The 21,209-nt window shown below is 35.3% G+C and overlaps 1 protein-coding gene across 2 annotated transcripts in view; it reads right to left on the minus strand.

The window, feature by feature from the left end:
* CCDC7 (coiled-coil domain containing 7) overlaps positions 1-21,209 on the minus strand; it is an 80,365-nt gene that overhangs the window by 18,863 nt on the left and 40,293 nt on the right. The gene's annotated exons all lie outside the window — the stretch shown is intronic.

Raw genomic sequence — 21,209 nt, forward strand, 5'->3', positions numbered from 1 at the left:
TTTCTCAAAAAACTAAATACAGAACTATGTAATCCAGCACTCCCACTTTCGGGTATATATCCACAGAAAATAAAATTACTCTAGTGAAAAGACATCTGCACTATCAATGCTTGTTGCAGTATTATTTACAATAACAAAGGCAAGAAAAACCCTAATCCTAAGTGCCGATCAACAGATGAATGGATAAAGGAGCGTGGAGTGTGTGTGTGTGTGTGTGTGTGTGTGTGTGTGTGTGTATATGTGTGTGTGTGTGTGTGTGTATACACACACAGAATATATGATGTATATTTACGTATACACGTGTATGTGCACATACACACAATGGAATGTTATTCAGCCTTAAAATGAAGGAAATCCTGTCATTTGTGAAAATATGAATGAACTTGGAGGACATTAAGCTAAGTGAATAGGCTAGACACAAAAAGATAAATACTGCATGATCTCACTTATATGTGGAATCTAAAAGAGTCAACCTCACAGTAACAGAGAATGGAATGATGGGTACCAGGATCTGGGAAGTGGAGAGATAGGGTAAATATTCATCAAAGGGTACAAACTTTCAATTATATGATCAATAAGTTCTAAAGATATGATGTATAGCATGATGACTATAGTAAATAATAACGTATTCTATACTTGATGCTTATGAAGAGAGTAGCTCTCAAACATTCTTAGCACAAAAACAAAAAAAGCAACTATGTGAGATGATGGATATTTCAATTAGCTTAATTGTGACAATTTTTCCACAATATATACATATATCAAATCGTAACCTTGTATACCCTGAATATATGCAATTTTGTTGGTCAGTCATACCTCAATAAAGCTGAAAAATAAAAAAGTGTACAAGGAAGAAGTTATACCAATTCTCTACAGTCTCTTTCAGAAAATTAAACCATAGTATACATTTCCTACCTCATTCTATGAAGTACATATTACCCTAATTCTAAACCAGACAAACATAGTACAAGAAAAGAAAAGTACAGACCAATATCTCTCAATAACATAGATGTAAAAATCCTTAACAAAAGAATAGCAAGTTGAATTCACCAAAGTATAAAAATAATTTCACACCATGACCAAGTGCTAGCTATGCAACGTTGGTTCAACATTTGATAACTAATTAATGTAATTCATCACATCAGTAGGCTAAAGAAGAGAAATTACATGATCATATTAATAGATGAAGAAAAATAATTTCACATTATCAAACAGCAATTCATAACAAAAAGTCTCATTAAGCTAGCAAAAAATGTAAGGGCCTCAACTTGATAAAAAATATCCACAAAAAGCCTACAACTGAGATCATACTTAATGGTGAAAAGCTATAAATGTCCCACTAAGATCAAGAAGGAGTCAAGGATGTCCCCTCTCTGTATTCCTTTTCAACATCATACTGGAAGTCCTAGCTAACAAAATAAAATTAAAAAAGGTAATAAAGTATAAATATTCGGAAAAAAGAAATAGAACTGAATTTGTTCACAGATGACACAATCATCTATGTAGAAAATTTAAAAGAATCAACAATAACAAAAAATCTTCTGGAGCTAATAATTGTTTACAGCAAGTTTGCAAGATACAAGGTTAATATACAAAAGTCAATCACAAGAACCATTGTGTCAATGAAGAAATTAAAAAGAACACTTAAAAGCTCCTTGAGACAAAGGAAAATGGAAATGTACCATACCATCATATCATCCCATTTCTAAGATGAACACTTACAGCAATAAATACCAACATCAAAAAAGTAAAAAGATCTCAAATGAACAGCCTAACATTACAACTCAAGGAACTAGAAAATCAAAAATGATCTAAACCTAAAGTAGAAAGAAAGAAAGAAAGATCATAGCAGAAATAAATAAAATAGAGAATAAAAAATACAAAAGATTGACAAAACAAGAGCTGTTTTTTTTAAAGATAAAAATATCCACAATCCTTTAGCTATACTAATAAAAAAGAGAGACAATTTAAATAAATAAAATCAAAGAAGACATTACAGCTGATACCACAGAAATACAAAGAATCATAAGAACTACCATGAATAATATATACCAACAAATTGGAAAAACTAGAAGAAAGGGATAAATTCAAGCACACATACAACTTACCAAAGTTAAATAATAAAGAAACAGAAAATTTTTTCTTATGTTTATTGGCCAATTGTCTTTTTTATTTTGAGAAGCTTCTGTTCATGTCTTTTGCCCACTTTTTAATAGGGTAGTTTATTTTTTCTTGGTGATTTGCTTGAGTTTTTTGTAAATTCCGGTTATTAGCCCTTTATCAGATATGTAGCTTGCGAATATTTTCTCCCATTCTGTAGGTTGTCTGCTCTGTTGATTGTTTCCCTAGCTGTACAGAAATTTTTAGTTTAACCAAATCTCATTTATTAATTTTTATTGTTGCCATAATTGCCATTTGGGTTTTTTTCATAAGTTCTTTGCATAGGCCATTATTTTCCTACATTTTCCTCTAGAATTGTTATGGTTTCATACCTTAGATCTAAGTCTTTTATCCATCTTGACTTAATTTTTGTGAGTGGTGAGAGGTAGGGGTGCTGTTTCATTCTCCTGCATGTGGCTATCCAATTATCCCAGCACCGTTTATTGAATAGGGCTTCTTTTCCCCAGTGTAAATTGTTGTTTGCTTTCTCAAAGATCAGTTGGTTGTAGGTAGATGGTTTTATATGTGGGTTCTCTGTTTTGTTCCATTGGTCTATGCCTCTATTTTTGTACCAATACCATATGAAAAAATGCTCAACATCACTAATCATCAGAAAATGCAAATTAAAAACACAGTGAGATATCATCTTACCCCAGTTAGAATGGCTTTTATTAAAAAGTCCAAAAATAATAGATGCTGGCATGGATGCAGAGGGAAAGGGATGCTTATACACTATTGTTCAGATTGCAATTTAGTACAACCTCTATGGAAAACTATATGGAGATTCCCCCCAAAACTAAAAATAGACCTAACATTTGATCCAGCAATCCCACTACTGGGTATTTATCCAAAGGAAAGTAAGTCATTTTATCAAAAAGACACTTGCACTTGAATGTTTATTATGGCAAAATTCACAATTGCAATTAACCCACATGCCCATCAATTCATAAGTGGATTAATAAAATGTGTTATATGTACACCATGGAGTATTACTCAGCCATAAAAAGATGAAATACTACCTTTTTCAACAATCTGGATGGAAGTGGAGACCATCTTCCTGGGTAAAGTATCACAAGAATGGAAAAATAAACACCACATGTACTCGCTATTAAATTGGAACTAACCGGTGAGCACATGTGCACAGAGGGAAGTAAAACTCATTGGAAAGCAACCAGGCAAGAGGGGGAGGAGGGGAGAGGAATAAAACTACCTACTGGGTGTTATGAACACTATTTGGCTGATGGGTACACCTATAGGCCAAGACTCAAGCATTAAAAAATTGACCCTAAAACATTTGTACTCCCTTAATGTTTTGAAAGAAAAAAAAAAGAAATAGGAAAGCTGAACAGACAAATAATGAGTAATAAGAATGAAGTAGTAATAAAAATTCTCGCACCAAAGAGCTGATGGGTTAACTGCTGAATTCTACAAAACATTTAAAGAACTAATACCACTTCCACACAAACTACAGTAAGTCTTCACCTAACGTCATCAGTAGGTTCTTGGAAACAATGGCTTTAAGCAAAACGACATATAATGAGACCAATTCTACCATAGGCTAATTGATATAAACAACAGTTAGGTTTCTATGGCATATTTCAGGTAACAAATGCATCATCAAACTTCAAACACACACCCAAAACATTCTAATATTAAATATTGAAATAAAGATGATCTATACACCTATATTTAGAAAAGATTAATAAAAACAAGTAAGATAATTATTTACCCAATTTTTGGTGGATCAGTGAGTGATGATGGTCACAGTGCTGGCGGGTTAAATCAAGGAACAAATGTTTAGAAAGCTAAAATTCTAAGGAGCATCTCTTCCCACCAAGAAGTTCTAAAACAAACAATAAGAAATATGGTGGGCTCACTGAGGACTTTGGTGCCACATTACTTATTGTCATGAAATTGTATGATTATCATATACTTTACCAATTTTTATTTTAAAAATATTTGTATTCATTCATTCATTTTTCAACAAACTTATTCCAATTCAGGGTTGTGGGTGGCCAGAGCTTACCCTGAAAGCTCAGAGTGTAAGACAGGAACCAACTCTGGAAAGGACATGGTTCCATCACAAGGCACACTAAAACATACACTTGAATTCACTCAAATGGGGACAATTTAGACATGCAAATTAACCAAATGTAAACACTTTTGGTATATGGGAGGAAACCAGAGTACCTGGGGAAAACCCACTGAGACATGGGGAGAACATACAGTCTCCACACAGACAGTGGTCCCAGCTTAGAATTGATTTTTTTCCTAATCAAGATTATAACTAAATGATATTGAATAAAGCTACATTATTTGAGGACCTGATGTATTTCTAAAACTTGAAGAAGAAGGAATACTTCCAAATTAATTATATGAGGCTAGCATTACACTTACATTAAAATCAGACAAAGGCACAGCAAAAAAAAAAGAAAAATACAGACCAATATCCCAATGAAAACAGATGAAAAAAATCCTTCAACAAAATACTAGGAAGCCGAATTCAACACCACATTAAAAAGATCATTCACCATGATCAAGTGGGATTCATCCCAGGGATGCAAAAATGGTTACACACACACAAATCAATAATTGTGATACATCATATTAACAGAATCAAGAACAAAAAACATAGGATAATTTCAATAGATGAAGAAAAAGTATTTGATAAAATTCAACATCCCTTTATGATAAAAATTCTCAACAAATTGGGTGTAGAAGAAACACACTTCGCCTAGACCAATGTCTGTAAGAGTCTTTCCTACATTTTCTTCTAGAATTCTAATCATTTCCCATTTAAGGTTTAAATCTGTTATCCACCATGATTTGATTTTTGTGAGAGGTGAAATCTGTGGGTCCTGTTTCAGTCTTCTACATGTGGCTATCCAGTTTTCCCAGCACCATTTATTAAATAGGGACTCTTGTCCCCAGAATATGTTTTTGTCTATTTTGTCAAAGATTAGATGGTTACATGAGTATGGTTTCATATTTGGGTTTTCTGTTCTGTTCCACTGGTCTGTGTCTCTGGACTTGTGCCAATACCAGGCAGTTTTAAGAACCACAGCTTTGAAGTATAGTTTTAAGTCTGGCAAATCAATACCTCCCATTTTGTTTTTATTGCTTAAAATAGCTTTTGCTATATGGGGTCTTCTCTGATTCCATACAAAGTGTATAATTATTTTTTCTAAATCTGTGAAAAATGATGTTGGTAATTTAATAGGAATTGCATTGAATCTATAGGTTACTTTGGGTAGTATAGACATTTTAACAATGTTAATTCTTCCAATCCATGAGCATGGTACGGATTTCCACCTATTTACGTGTTCTGCAATTTCCTTCCTTAGAGTTTCATAGTTCTCTCTATAGAGGTCCTTTACCTCTTTAGTTAAATATATTCCTAGATATTTTATTTTCTTTGTTGCTATTTAGAAAGGTATTGAGTCCTTAATTTGGTTCTCCGATTGAATGTTATTGGCATATATGAATGCCTCTGATTTGTGTGTATTGATTTGTAACCTGAGACTTTACTGAATTCATTAATTAATTCCAGGAGTCTCTTGGTTGAGTCCTTGGGCTTTCCAGATACAACATCATATCATCAGCGAAGAGTGAGAGTTTGATCTCTTCTGTCCCTATTTGGACACCCTTGATTCTGCTCTCTTGTCTGATAGCTCTCGCAATGACTTTCAATACTATGTTGAAAAGTAATGGGGACAGTGGGCAGCCTTGTCTGGTTCCAGTTCTGAGTGGGAATGCTTTCAATTTTTCCCCGTTCAGTATGATGTTGGCTGTGGGTTTGTCATATATGGCTTGTATCATTTTTAGGTAGGTCCCATGTACCCCCATGATGAGCTGAAATAAAAATAAAAAATAAAAAAAAGAAGAAACACACTTCAACACAATAAAGGCCATTCAAGACAAAACCACAGCCAACATCATAATGAATGAAGAAAAGTAAAAAGCATTTTGTATAAGATCTGTAACAATTCAAGGATGCCTATTTTTACCACTTTTATTCAGCATAGTACTGGAAGTTCTAGCCAAAGCAGTTAGACAAGAGAAGGAAAGAAAGGGCATAGAAATTGAAAAGAAGGAAGTCAAATTATCCCTGTTTGTAGACGAAATTATATATATAACTAGGTATATATATGTATATATATCATATGTATGTATATACATATATTATATGTATGTCATATCATATATACATATATATCCCTAAGAAAACTCTCATAACTTATAAATGAATTTAGTAAAGTTGCAGGTTACAAAGTCAACAAAGAAAAATCAATATCATTTCTATAAATTAATAGAAAACTATCTGAAAAATAAATTAAGAAAACAATTCCATTTATAGTATATATAAAAAAATACCCAGGAATAAACTTAACCAAGGAGGTGAAAGATCTGTACAGTGAAAACTATAAAACATTGATGAAAGAAAATGAAGAGAATATAAATATATAGAAATATGTCCCATATTCATGAATTAGAACAAATAATATTGATAAAATATCCATATTACCAAAGGCAATCTACAGATTCAATGCAATCCATATTAAAATACCAGTGATATTTTTCACAGAAATAGAAAAAAATCTTAAAATTTATATAAAAGTGCTAAAGATATGGGATAGCCAAATCAATCTTGAGCAAAAAGAAAAAAGCTGAAAGCATTACACTACTTGACTTCAAAATTTGCTATAAAGCTATAGTAACCAAAAAAGCATGGTACTCATATAAAAACAGACACATAAACCAATGGAATAAAATAGAGAATCTAGAAATAAATCGACACATTTACAACCAGGTCATTTTTGACAAAGGTGCCAAGAACACACACTGGGGAAAGATGGTCTCTTTGATAAATGATTCTAAGGTAAACAAGATATCCCTATGCAGAAGAATGAAACTAGACACTTATCTATCACCACACACAAAAATCAACTCAAAATAAATTACAGACTTAAATGTAAGACCCAAAACTATAAAACTACTAGAAGAAAACATAGAGAAGCAGATTAGGGAGTAGGAGTGGTTGGTGAATGGGCACACAGTTACAATTAGACAGAATAATTCTGGTGTTCTGTTACACAGTAGAATGACTATAGCAAATAACAATATGGTGGATATATAAAGATAGTTAAAAGATTTTGAATGTCATTACCACGAAGAAATGATGAATGCTTTAAAGGAATGGATATGGTAATTACCTTGACTTAATTGTTATATGCAATGTATACATGCATATATGCCATAAATATATAAAATTATTATGTGTTAATTATCAATAAATTAAATTTAATAATAAATAACAGCAAAATCATTCACTTCCCAAAATACCAGCAATGAACAAGTGGAATTTGAAACTAAAAACACAATACTATATACATTAGCACACTAACAATGAAATAGTTATAAACCTATAAATATGTACAAAATATGTATGAGAAAAATTATGAAATTCTGATGGATGAAAATCAAAGAACCAAATAAATAGATACGGCATGCTCATGAATAGGAAGACACTATTGTCCAGATATCAGTTCTTCACTGCTTTATCTGTATATTCAATGCAATTCCAATCAAAATCTCAGAACATTATTTAGTGGATATTCACAAAATTGATTCTAAAGTTTATATGGACATGCTTTATGACTTAAAAAATTTAAAAAAATAGAAATCATACCATGCATCTTCTCAGATCATAGGGGAATAAAAGTAATAATGAACCCTAACAGAAACTCTCATTCCTACTCAAAGTCATGGAAGCTAAACAACCTTCTCCTGAACGACTATTTTATAAAAGAAGAAATCAAGTCAGAAATCAAAAGATTCTTTGAGTTAAATGACAAAGGAGACATCAAAATCTATGGGACACAGCTAAAGCAGTCCTGAGAGTAAAATTAATTTCCATAAATGCCAATATCAGAATGACAGAAAACTTACAAATAGACAACCTAATGAATAGATGCAAAGAGCTGGAGAAAGAACAGACTGACCCCAAACCCAGCAGAAGGAGAGAAATTATTAAGATCAGATCAGAATTAAATGAAAAGGACAACAAAAATACCATAAGGGAACTTAATAAAACAAAACCTGGTTCTTTGAAAAGATAAACAAAATAGACACACCAATGGCTAGACTAACCAAGAGCAGAAAAGAAAAATCTCTAATAACATCCATCAGGAACATGAAAGGAGAAATCACAACCAATGCCACAGAGATACACGATATCATCTATGAATTCTACAAAAATTTATGCACACAAACTGGAAAATGTGGAGGAAATGGACAATTTTTAGAAACACATAGCCTTCCCAACCTCAATAAGGAAGAAATAGAATTTCTAAATATACCAATATCAAGAACTGAAATTGAAACAGGAATAAAAGACGTTCCCAAAAAGAAAAGCCCTAGAACAGATGGGTTCACACCTGAATTTTACCACACATACAAAGATGAACTGGTGCACATCCTACATAAATTATTCTCCAATATTGAGAAGGATTCAACTTCCCAACACATTTTACCAAGCCCATATAACATTGATACCAAACCCAGGAAAGATGCAACAAAAAAAGAAAACCACAGACCAATTTCTCTCATGAACATAGATGCAAAAATTCTCAATAAAATCCTAACAAATCGTATCCAAGTGCTTATCAAAAAATAATTCATCACGACCAAGTGGGCTTCATGGCAGAGATGTAGGGGTGGTTCAAAATACGTAAATCTATAAATGTACTTCACCACATAAATAGAAGCAAAAATAAAGACCATATGATCCTCTCAATAGATGCAGAAAAAGCATTTGACAAAATTCAACACCCTTTTATGATAAGAACGCTTAACAAAAGAGGCATAAATGGGACCTACATAAAAATGATCCAAGCCATATATGACAAACCCACAGCCAACATCATACTAAATGGGAAAAATTGAAAACATTCCCATTCAGAACTGGAACCAGACAAGGCTGCCCACTGGCCCCATTACCTTTAAACATAGCATTGGCAGTCCTTTCGAGAGCTATCAGGCAAGAGAGCGGAATCAAGGGAGTCAAAATAGGGAAAGAAGAGATCAAACTCTCACTCTTCGCTAATGATATGATGTTATCTGGAAAATCCGAAGGATTCAATCAAGAAACTCCTGGAATTAACTAATGAATTCAGTAAAGTCTCAGGTTACAAAATCAATACACACAAATCAGATGCATTCATATATTCCAATAATATTCAATCAGAGAAACAATGGAAGACTCAATACCCTTCAAAATAGTGACAAAGAAAATAAAATATCTAGGAATATATTTACCTAAAGAGGTAAAGGACCTCTATAGGGAGAACAATGAAACACTGAGGAAGGAAATTGCAGAACATGTAAATAGGTAGAAAACCATACCATGCTTGTGGATCGGAAGAATTAACATTGTTAAAATGTCTATACTACCCAAAGTAATCTATAGATTCAATGCAATTCCTATTAAATTACCAACATCATTTTTTACAGATTTAGAAAAAATAATTATACACTTCGTAAGGAATCAGAGAAGACCCCGTATAGCAAAAGCAATTTTAAGCAACAAAAACAAAACGGGAGGTATTAATTTACCAGACTTCAAACTATACTACAAGGCTGTGGTTCTTAAAACTGCCTGGTATTGGCATAAGGGCAGAGACACAGACCAGTGGAATAGAACAGAAAATCCAAATATAAAACGATCCTCATATAGCCATCTAATCTTTGACAAAATAGACAAAAACATACTCTGGGGAGAAGAATCCCTATTCAATAAATGTTGCTGGGAAAACTGGATAGCCACATGTAGAAGACTGAAACAGGACCCACAGATTTCACCTCTCACAAAAATCAAATCACGGTGGATAACAGATTTAAACCTTAAATGGGAAACGATTAGAATTCTGGAAGAAAATGTAGGAAAGACTCTTACAGACATTGGTCTAGGCAAAGAATTTCTGAAGAAGACCCCTAAGGCAATCACAGCAACAACAAAAATAAATGAATGGGACCTGATTAAATTAAAAAAACTTCTGCACAGCCAAAGAAACAGTCACGAAAATAAATAGACAGCCTACAGAACGGGAAAAAATTTTCACATACTATATACATCAGATAAAGGGCTGATAAGAAAAATCTATTTAGAACTCAGGAAAATCAGCAAGAAAAAAATCAAACAACCCTATCAAAAAGTGGGCAAATGACATGAATAGAAATTTTTCAAAAGAAGATATAAGAATGGCTAACAAACATATGAAAAAATGCTCAACATCCCTAATCATCAGGGAAGTGCAAATCAAAACCACAATGAGATACCACTTAAGTCTGGTGAGAATGGCCTTTATCAAAAAATCCCAAAACAACACATGTTGGCGTGGATGCAGAGAGACAGGAACACTCATACACTGCTGGTGGGACTGCAAACTAGTGCAACCCCTGTGGAAAGCATTATGGAGATACCTTAAACAGATTCAAGTAGACCTACCATTCGATCCAGCAATCCCTTTATTGGGCATTTACCCAGAAGAACAAAAGTCATTCTATAACAAAGACACCTGTACCCGAATGTTTATAGCAGCACAATTCACTATTGCAAAGATGTGGAAACAACCCAAATGCCCATGAATCCACGAATGGATTAGTAAACTGTGGTATATGTATACCATGGAGTATTACTCAGCTATAAGAAATAACGATGATACGACATCTCTTTGGTTCTCCTGGAGAGAATTGGAACCCATTATATTAAGTGAAGTATCCAAAGAATGGAAAAACAAGCATCACATGTACTCACCAGATAATTGGTTTCCCTGATCATCACCTAAATGCACATCGGGGAAGGATACCAATTGGACATCAGAGTGAGACGGGGGGTGGGGGGAGGGGATGGGTGTATGCTTACATGATGAGTGCATTGCGCACCATCTGGGGAATGGTCATGCTTAAAGATGCTGACTCGGGGAGGTGGGGGGATGGGGGAGGTGACTGAGGTATGACTACATGGTGAGTGCCAGGCGCACTGTCTGGAGAATGGACTCACTTGAGGCTCTGACTGAGGGGGATGGGTGGAAAATGGTCAATGTATATAACCTGAACTTATGTACCCCCATGATGAGCTGAAATAAAAAAAAAGAAAAATCTTGAAATACATCAGAGAAAAAAACATAATTGAAAATTTTAAAACAAACAAAATTCCAAAACCTTACACACAGAGAAGAAAGGATAAGAATTACATGGGACTTCTCTTTAGAAACCACACAAGCAAGACAGCATATTGAAATACTTAAAGTAGTGTAAGAAAAAAACTACCAAGCTATAATTCTGCACCCATGGAAATAATCTTTTAAAGTTATGGAGAAATAAAGACTGTATTAGACAATAAAAATTCAGGGAATTTGTTGCCAGTAGATCTGAATTGCAGGAAATTTAAAAGAAGTTCTTCAGAGAAAAAGAAAAATGATATCAGTCGGATACTTGGATCTACATAATGAAATGAAAACCATTAGAGAAGGGATAAATTAAAGTAAAATAAAATATTTTCTTTTTCCTATTATTAATTTCATAGATGTTTTTGTTCAAAATAATAGTGACATTGCATTCAACTATATATGCTTGCTCATATGTGTACATATGTGTATATATAGATGCATATGCATCAGTAAAATGAATGTCAACAATAATACAAGGAATAAGAAGAAATGTGGATTTTTTAAAATAAAGTACCTGCACTATCTATGAAGTGGTACAATGTTATTTGAAAGTGGACTTGAATTAGCATAAATTTATATTTGAAAGTTTCAGATATCCACTAAAGAATGTAAAAAAAAGAAGTATAGCTTATATGCTAGTAAAGGAGCGAAAATGAAATCACATAAATACCCAATTAATATAAAAAAGGCAGACAAAGAGTGGAAGACATAGGAAGGAACAAAAACCAATAACAACAAAGAATGAGTAGATCTTTGCTGAGAGAATAGATCTTGCTGTGTCCTCATTTCTCTCTCTCTCTCTCTTTCACACACACACACATACACACACAAACACAAACACACAAAGGGTAACTATGTGTGGTGTTGGATATACTGATTAATTTTATTGTGGTAATCCTTAATGTACTGTATACAAATATCAAATCATCACATGATACACTGTGAATATGTACAGCTATTTGCCAATTATATCTCAATAAGTTATAAAAATAATAGCAACAAGGTATTCAAGTGATTATAGTTTATAGATCAGTGAAATTAATTACAGCAATGTGATAAGAGATAGGAGTGAGGAAATGGGAATACTCTGCTATATGACACTAGCACTACACATGAAGTGGGAATAGTGTTATTAATATTTGAAAGATAACTTGAGTTAGTTGTAAATTTATACAGCAATCAAAGGCAATCACTAAAAATTGTTTTTAAAAGGAGCATAATTAATATGATAATAGAAAAAATGGAATCACATAAAAATGCCAAATGAAAGCCACAAAAGATAAAAAAAGAAAAGAATTGAGACAAAATCAACACAAAGACCACAAGAAATTAATAAACTAATACAAAACAGCAATAAATGCTATATATTAGTCCGACTATATTAATAATCACTTTAAATGTTAATGGTCCAAATATATCAATTAAAAGAGACTGGCATCACTGCGAGACCCCATCTCTACAAAAAGAAAAAGTTAGGTGGACATGGTGGTGAGTACCAGTAATCCTAGCTACGTGGGAGGCTGAGGCAGAAGGATTGCTTGAATTTTTTTATGCTATGATGTTGCCACTGTACTTCAGCCTGGCTGACAGTGCAAGACCGGTCTCTTAAAACAAAAATTAAAATAAAAATTAAAAATACCCAAAACACACTTTCACACTATTATCTATAAGAATAGTTTAGAAATAGACAGATAGATTGGAGAAAGATATACCATGTGATGACAATATCCCCTAAAGCAACCTCCAGACTTATTGCAATCACTATAAAGTCCCAGTGGTAGTTTTTGTTTGTTTGTTTGTTTTTGTTTGTTTTTTTGTTTTTTTGTTTGTTTTGTTTTTGCAGAAATAGAAAAACTCCTGATCAGCACGCGAGATTTGACTTGCTCCATTTCAGACCCAGGCTGGTTCTCCCCTCCTTAGGCAACCTGGTGGTCCTCCACTCCTGGGAGGGGATGTGTGTATACCTACATGATGAGTGTGATGTGCACTGTGTGGGAAATGGACACGCTTGAAGCTCTGACTCGGGGAGATGGGCGGGACATGGGCAATATATATAACCTGAACTTTTGTACTCCCATAATAAGCTGAAATAAATAAAAAATAATAATAATGAAAAGAAATAGAAAAACTCATCCTAAATTTCATATAGTATCACAGGCCCTGCCCTGAATAACCAAAACAATATTGAAAAATAACAAAATTAGAGCCTCACAGTTCCTAATTTCAAAACATACTACAAAGCTCCAGTAATCAAAAGTGTGGTACAGGCCGGGCGCGGTGGCTCACACCTGTAATCCTAGCACCCTGGGAGGCCAAGGCAGGAGGATCACTCCAGGTCAGGAGTTTCAGACCAGCCTGAGCAAGAGCGAGACCCAATCTCTACTAAAAATATAGAAAGAAATTAACCAGACAACTAAAAATATATATAGAAAAAATTAGCCTGGCATGGTGGTGCATGCCTGTAGTCCCAGCTACTCAGGAGGCTGAGGCAGGAGGATTGCTTGAGCCCAAGAGTTTGAGGTTGCTGTGAGCTAGGCTGATGCCACGGCACTCTAGCCCGGGCAACAGAGTGACACACTGTCTCAAAAAAACAAGTGTGATACAGGTATAAAGACAGACATATAGACTAAAGGAATAGAATAGAAAGCCTAAAAATAAAAAACCCTCCAGATATGGTTAATGTATTTTTGACAAGGATGCCAAGAGCATTCAATGTGGAAAAGACACACTTTCCATAAATTGTGCTGGAAAAACTAGATATCCAAATGCAAAAAAATGAAGTTGGATACAAATACCAACTCAAAGTAGATACAAATCCACCATATCTGGCTAAATTTATTTGTTTTTGGAGAGATGGGGGGTTTTGCTATGTTGTTCAGGCTGGTCTCAAACTCCTGGTCTCAAGTGATCCTCCTGCCTCGGCCTCTCAAAGTGTTGAAATTACAGGCATGAGCCACCACAACCAGGCCATTATTAATTTTTATGTATACATAATAGTTGTACATACTTATGGGGTACATGTTATATATTCTATACCATGTATACAAGCATACAATGTATAAAAATGAAGTCTTGGTATTTAGCAAATCTATAACCTCATACATTTATCATTTGTGTTGAGAACATTCAAAATTTTCTCTTCTAGCTATTTTGAAATATACAATAAATTATTAAGTATAAATTGCCCTACTGTGTTATCAAACACTAGAACTTACTTGACTGGGTTTATATACCAAATTTTCTTCATTCATTCATTTGTTCATGGACACTTAGATTGATCCCATATCTTGGTTATTGTGAATAATGCTGCAATAAACAAGGGAGTGCAGATATATTTTCAATATACTGATTACCTTCCTTTTGTATACATACCCCAGCAGAGAGATTGCTAGATCAAATGGTAGTTCTATTTTTAGTTTTCTGAGGAACCTCTATACTCTGTTTTGATACTGGCCATACTAATTTACATTCCAACCAACAATACATAAGCAGTCCTCTTCCTCTGAATCCTTGCCAGCATCTGTTATTTTCTGTCTTTGTGATCATAGCCATTTTAACTAAGGTCAGGGGATATCTAGTTGTGATTTTGATTTGTATTTCCCTGTTGGTGAGTGATGTAGAGCATTTTTTCATATATCTGTTGGCCCTTTAAATGTCTTACTTTGAGAAAATGTCTATTAAAAATTTTGACCTATTTTTAAATCAGATTTTTTTTTATATTGAGTTACTTGAATTTCTACTATATTAGGTCATTAAATATGAAATGTCCGATGTTGAATCTAAAGTTTATTATATCTCAAACACGAAGCAGTACAATTAATCAAAGTAGGCACTTAAACTATGGACACAGTTTTGCCATCTTAACAGTAGATTGTTTATGTCAGCAGCCAAGAAGCCTAGAGAGCACGTAGTGATGAAATTGCAAAAGGCATTTTCTGCAGCTTGTTAAGAATTGAGTATTTTCCTTGCAAGAATTGGCCCAAAGCCTGGAGGAAGTGGTAATCAGTTGGTGCAAGGTCTGGTGAACACGGCGGATGACAGAGAGTTTCCAAGTCTAGCCTCTGTAGTTTGAGAAGTGTTGTTTGTGTGACATGTGGTCAAGCGTTGTCTTACAAGAGGATTGGCCTGTCTCTGTTGACCAATCTTGGCTGCTTAATTGCAAGTATCCTTATCATTTCATCCAGTTGGTTGCAGTAGATACCCACTGTAATCGATTGACCAGGTTTCATGAAGCTGTAGTGAATAATACTAGCATGGGACCACCAAACAGACACCAGTAGCTTTTTTGATGAATATTCAGTTTTTTACTATGTTTCAGCACTTCATCTTTATCCAACCATTGTGATGAATGCTTGCAATTATCAAAAAGAATCCATTTCTCATCACACATAACAACTCGGTGTAGAAATGGTTCACCTTTATGTCATGACAGCAAAGAAAGGTAAGCTTTGAGATGATTTCTATTCTGACACTTGTTTAATTCATGTGGTGCCCATCTACCCAGCTTCTGTACATTGCTGATTTGTTTCAAATGGTCCAACATTGTTGGAATACTAATGTCAAACCTTGCTGCTAATTCACGTGTAGGTTGAGATAGACTCGCTTCCACTACAGCTTTCAGCTCATCATTATCCACCTTAGTCTCAGGTCACACACATGGCTCATTTTCAAGATTAAAATCACCAGGATGGAACTTCTCAAACCATTGAGGTACTGTCAATTAATTAGCCACAACCTTCCCAAACACTTCATTGATATTTTGAGCTGCCTGTGCTGCACTAGTTTCATGACAGAACTCATATTCGAAAATAACTTGAATTTTTAACTTATCCATGTTTTCACAAGAATTACTCTAAAAAAATTAGAAAGATAATCACAAGCCAAACCATGTGTTTGAAATAAAGAAGATGTAACTTCACAATAAAAATAAAACAAAAGCATCAAAGTCAAATGTCAGAGATATAAACTGTCAAACTTAAGAAAAATCAGACATTTCATACATAATAACCTAATATTTTCATTATTAATCTCTTATCAAATAAATAGTTTGCATATATGTTCTCCCATTCTATAGGTTGTCTCTTCACTTTGTTGGTTGTTTCCCTTGCTGTACAGAAGCTTTTTATTAATGGATTTAACTGTCAATTTTTGCTTTGGTTGCCAATGGTTTTGAGGTCTTACTCAAAAAGTCTTTGCCCAGAGAAATGTCTTGAAGCATTTTTCTAATGTTTTCTTCTAATATTTAATCCATTTTAATTTGAGTTTTGTGTATGGTAAAACATAGGGGTCTAGTTTCATTCTTCTACATATGGTTATTCAGTTTTATCAGTACCATTTATTGAAAAGATTGTCTATTCCCCAATGTATATTCCTGGTGCCTTTGTCAAAAATAAGTTGACTGTAAATGTGTGGATTTATTCGTGGGTTCTCTATTCTATTCTATTGGTCTATGTGTCTGTTTTTATGCCAGTACCATGGTGTTCTGCTTATTATGGCTTTCTGGTATATTTGGAAGTCAGGTAGTGTGATGTCTCTAGCTTTGTTCTTTTTGCTCAGGATTGCTTTGGATTTGGGGGTCTTTTGTGGTTACATACAAATTTTAGGATTTAAAAAAAATTCTACAAAAAATGTCTTTGGTATTTTAATAGGGATTTCACTAAATCAGTCAATCATTATGAGCACTATAGTCATTTTGACAATATTAGTTTCTCCAATTCATAAACACGAAACCTTTCCTCTTTTGTGTGTCCTCTTCAAATCAGTATTTTATTGTGTTTATTGTTGAGATGCTTTACATTTTGGGGTAAGTTTATTTCTAGGTATATTTTTGTAGCTATTATAAATGGAACTGTTTTTTATTTCTTTTTTAAGTTGTTCACTGTTGGCATACATCAATTCTGTTGATTTTTGTATGCTGATTTTGTGTTCTGCAACTTTAGTAAACTTGTTTATCAGTTCTAACAATTTTTTGCCAAAATCTCTTAGGTTTTCCCACATATAAGATCATATTATCTACAAAAAAGGACAATTTGATTTCTTCATTTTCACTTTCAATGCCCCTTGTTTTTTTTTCTCTTCTCTAATTGCCCTGGCTAGGACTTCTAGCACTATGGTGAAAACACATATTGAAAGTGGGCATCCTTCTCTTATTCAGATGTTAGAGAAAAAGCTATTGGTTTTTCCCAATTCAGTAGGATGCTAGCTGAGCTAAAAACAAAATATAGTGCGAACATATCATAACCCCCTACCACCCCCTGAATGCTGCTTAAACTTAAAAAGGCAATGGGAAAATAAAATAATTATTAAAGATAGAAGATAAAAATGTAAAAATATTTTCTTGCCTTGATTAGGTGGATGTGTGCTTTGTCTAAATATTAGGGTTAGTAAAGAAGAAACTTCTTAGAGAGATTCTGGGTATTGGAAATATGAGTTAGGGTCATAAGGAATTATATTAATATTAAATTTTCTACCAAGACAAAGCCAGAGAAAGAATTTCAGAGCTTGAGACAGGCTTCTGAACTAACCTAGTGAGTCAAAAATGCAGAAAAAAGAAGAAGGAACAATCACTCAGAAAAGTATGGGGCTATGCAAAGTGGACCAATATAAGAATTATAGGTATCACCAAGGGAGAGGAAAAAAAGCAAAAAGCATGGAAAACTTGTTTGAAAGAATTATTGAGGAAAACTTCCCTGGGATTGTCAGAGATTCAGATGTCTAGATACAAAAAGATCATCAAACACTGGGAAGATTCACAGCAAATAGGACAACTCCAAAACACATATTCATCAACTTATCCAAAGTAAAAGTGAAAGAGAAAGTTCTACAAGCTACAAAACAAAACCAACAACTAACCTAGGAAAAAAAACCCATCAGGCTAACAACAGACTTCTCATTAGAGATCTTAAAAGCCAGAAGAGATTAGAGGTACATTTTTAGTCTTCTTAAACAGAACAACAGCCAGTCAAGAATTTTGTATTTTGCAAAACTAAGTTTCATAAATGATGAAGAAATAAAGATGTTCATAGACAAGTAAACACTAGGAATTTGTCCATTACTAGACATCTCCTAGAGGAAATGCTGAAAATTATTCTACAACATTGAGAAGGAAGGAATCCTCCCCACTATGTTTTATGAAGCCAACATCACCCTGATACCAAAGCAAGAAAAGGATACAACAAAAAAAGAGAACTACAGACTGATATCCCTATGAATATAGAGGCAAAAACTCTCAATAAAATCCTAGGAAATAGAGTTTAGGTGCTTATCAAAAAAATAATCCAAAAACTTGGAAGATGGCGGAGTGGAGGTGACCTCCTGGATTCGTACTCCCGGAGAGGAAGGCATGGATCTCGGCCTGCCACAACACTAGAGGATTGCTCCCCCACAAGAACAGTGGTGTGAATCCATGGAGAATCAATGTGGGACACAGAGAACAAGAAAAAACTGAGATGAATGGGAAATAGGATCAAGAAAATCTGGAGAGTGTGAGATGGACAATAGACAGCGGAGCGCGGGATGGCTGTACCCGCCTCACCAATGAGTGAGGCAGGTTCAGCCCCATAGTAAAGCGGCTTGTTCTCCCCACTGACCTCCACACCCACTCAATTAGAGATCCACCTGAAGTCAGTGCAGAATCACTGCGGGAGACGTGGAGCTCTGTGGACAGGTGACATCAAAGGGAAACAGCTTAGACTCTAGGGGATCTCCACCAGAATGGCGCTTAGAGGGAGAGGGGCAGAGTTGTGCTAAGGCGAAAAGCAGTGAAGGGTCACCGAATTACAGATTTTTTTTTTCTTTCTTTCTTTTCTGTTTCTTCAGTGGCCTTTTAGCCAGGGAACTACTGTGGGCTTCTGTGCTCACCAGGCCCCCGGCTCTGGTGCCTGCCAGACCCTGAACATCCTCCCCCAGCGCCGGTGATCTGTGGACGGGCAGTCGCCATCTTGTGGTCCACAGCCTAGCCGCTGCGGAACCACAGGGTGCCAGGCAGCTCCTTCTCCTAGTCCGTGAACCCACACCAACAGTCTGGCTTTGTATGAACTCTGTGGACAGGAGACATCAATGGGAAACAGCTTAGACTCTAGGGGATCTACGCTGGGATGGCACTTAGAGGGAGATGGGCGGAGCTGCGCTAAGGCGAAAAGCAGTAAAGGGTTGCTGAATTACAGATTTCTTTTTTCTCTTTCTTTTTGGTGCCCCTATAGCCAGGGAGCTACTGTGTACTCCTGAGCTCGCTAGGCCCCCAGCTCTGGTGCCTGCCAGACCCCAAACATTCATCCCCAGTGCCGGCAATCTGCAGGCGGGCAGTCGCCATTGTGGGGTCCACGGCCTAGCAACTGTGGAGCAATAGGGTACTGGGCAGCTCCCTAGTGGGCTCCCTACCCTAGTCCGTGGACCCTCTCTAGGAGCGTCACCCTTGTGTGAACACTGAGTGCTTCCCCAGATGCGAGAGTGTGGAGCCTGGACCTTGGGGACATTGGGCCAGGGCAGACCTTTGCCCATAGGACCTGCAGCAGCTGGGGTGCTGAGTAAGCAAGGGCACTGGCCCGTCTCCCTAGCCAGTGTCTTTCCTGTGGAAAGAGGCAGAAACCACCCCTCTAGAGGAAGAAAAAAAAAAAAAAAAGAGAAAGAGAGAGAGAGATTTTCTGCCTGCAACTAGTGTGAATCCCGCCTGCTATCTGAAAGTCCACAACACAGTGACTTAACTCGCCAAACCAGTCTTAGGTCAAACCAATACTCGGGCTAGACCTATCAGAAGCAGCCCCCCAACTGAGAAAGAAAAAACTCTAAATAATACACAACAGTCTCCCCCTCTTGACAAAGGCAGGAATATACCTAGGTTGCTTCACAGTGTAAGAATAGAGTACAAGGCGTGCTGCTAGCCAGAATAAAGCTGTAAGAAAAGATCTAATGATAGATCCAGATGGGAAGGGCTCAGTGGAAAAACAAAGGAAGCACAAAGAATCAAATGGAAATCTAGCCTCCAAAGAGAAATAACAGCTCTCTTCCAATTGACACAAACCAGATTCAAAATACAAACATGGTACAGGAAGAATTTCAATTATGTATTATAAACAAGCTGAATAATATACAAGAAAAAATAGATAACCAACACAAAGAAACCACAAAAAAATCCAGTATTTGGAAGAAAATTCACTAAGGAAATAGAAATATTGAAGAAAAATAAAACTGAACTCCTAGAAATGAAGAATTTATTCGGGGAGCTCCAAAACACAGTGGAAAGTCTCAAGAGCAGGGTAGATCAAACAGAAGAAAGAATCTCAGAGATTGAAGATAACTCTTTCCAATTAAATAAGTCAGTCACAGAGATACAGCAAAGAAATAAGAGAAAAGATCAGAGTCTACAAGAAACGTGGGATTATGTGAAGAAGCCTAATGTGAGAGTTATCGGCATCCTTGAGGGTGAAGAAGATAATAAGCAAGGGCTGGATAAGCTATTTGAAGACATAATTGAGGAAAATTTCCCAGGCCTTGATAAAACTCTAGATATACAGGTTCAAGAAGTTCAAAGAACCCCTGGGAGATTCACAGCAAATAGGAAAACACCATGCCACGTATCATCAGACTGACCAAAATATCCACTACAGAGGCCCTTCTTCAAGCTATAAGGAGAAAGAAACAAGTAACATACAAAGGAAAGCTCATTAGAATGATGCCAGATTTCTCAACTGAAACCTTAGAAGCAAGAATAGGTTGGGGCCCCATTCTCACTCTTCTGAAACAGAATAATGCCCAGCCTAGAATCTTGTACCCAGCTAAGCTAAGTTTTCTATAGGAAGGAGAAATTAACACATTCTCAGA

Source organism: Lemur catta, chromosome 1 (assembly GCF_020740605.2).
Source record: "Lemur catta isolate mLemCat1 chromosome 1, mLemCat1.pri, whole genome shotgun sequence".
Lineage (NCBI taxonomy): Eukaryota > Metazoa > Chordata > Mammalia > Primates > Lemuridae > Lemur > Lemur catta.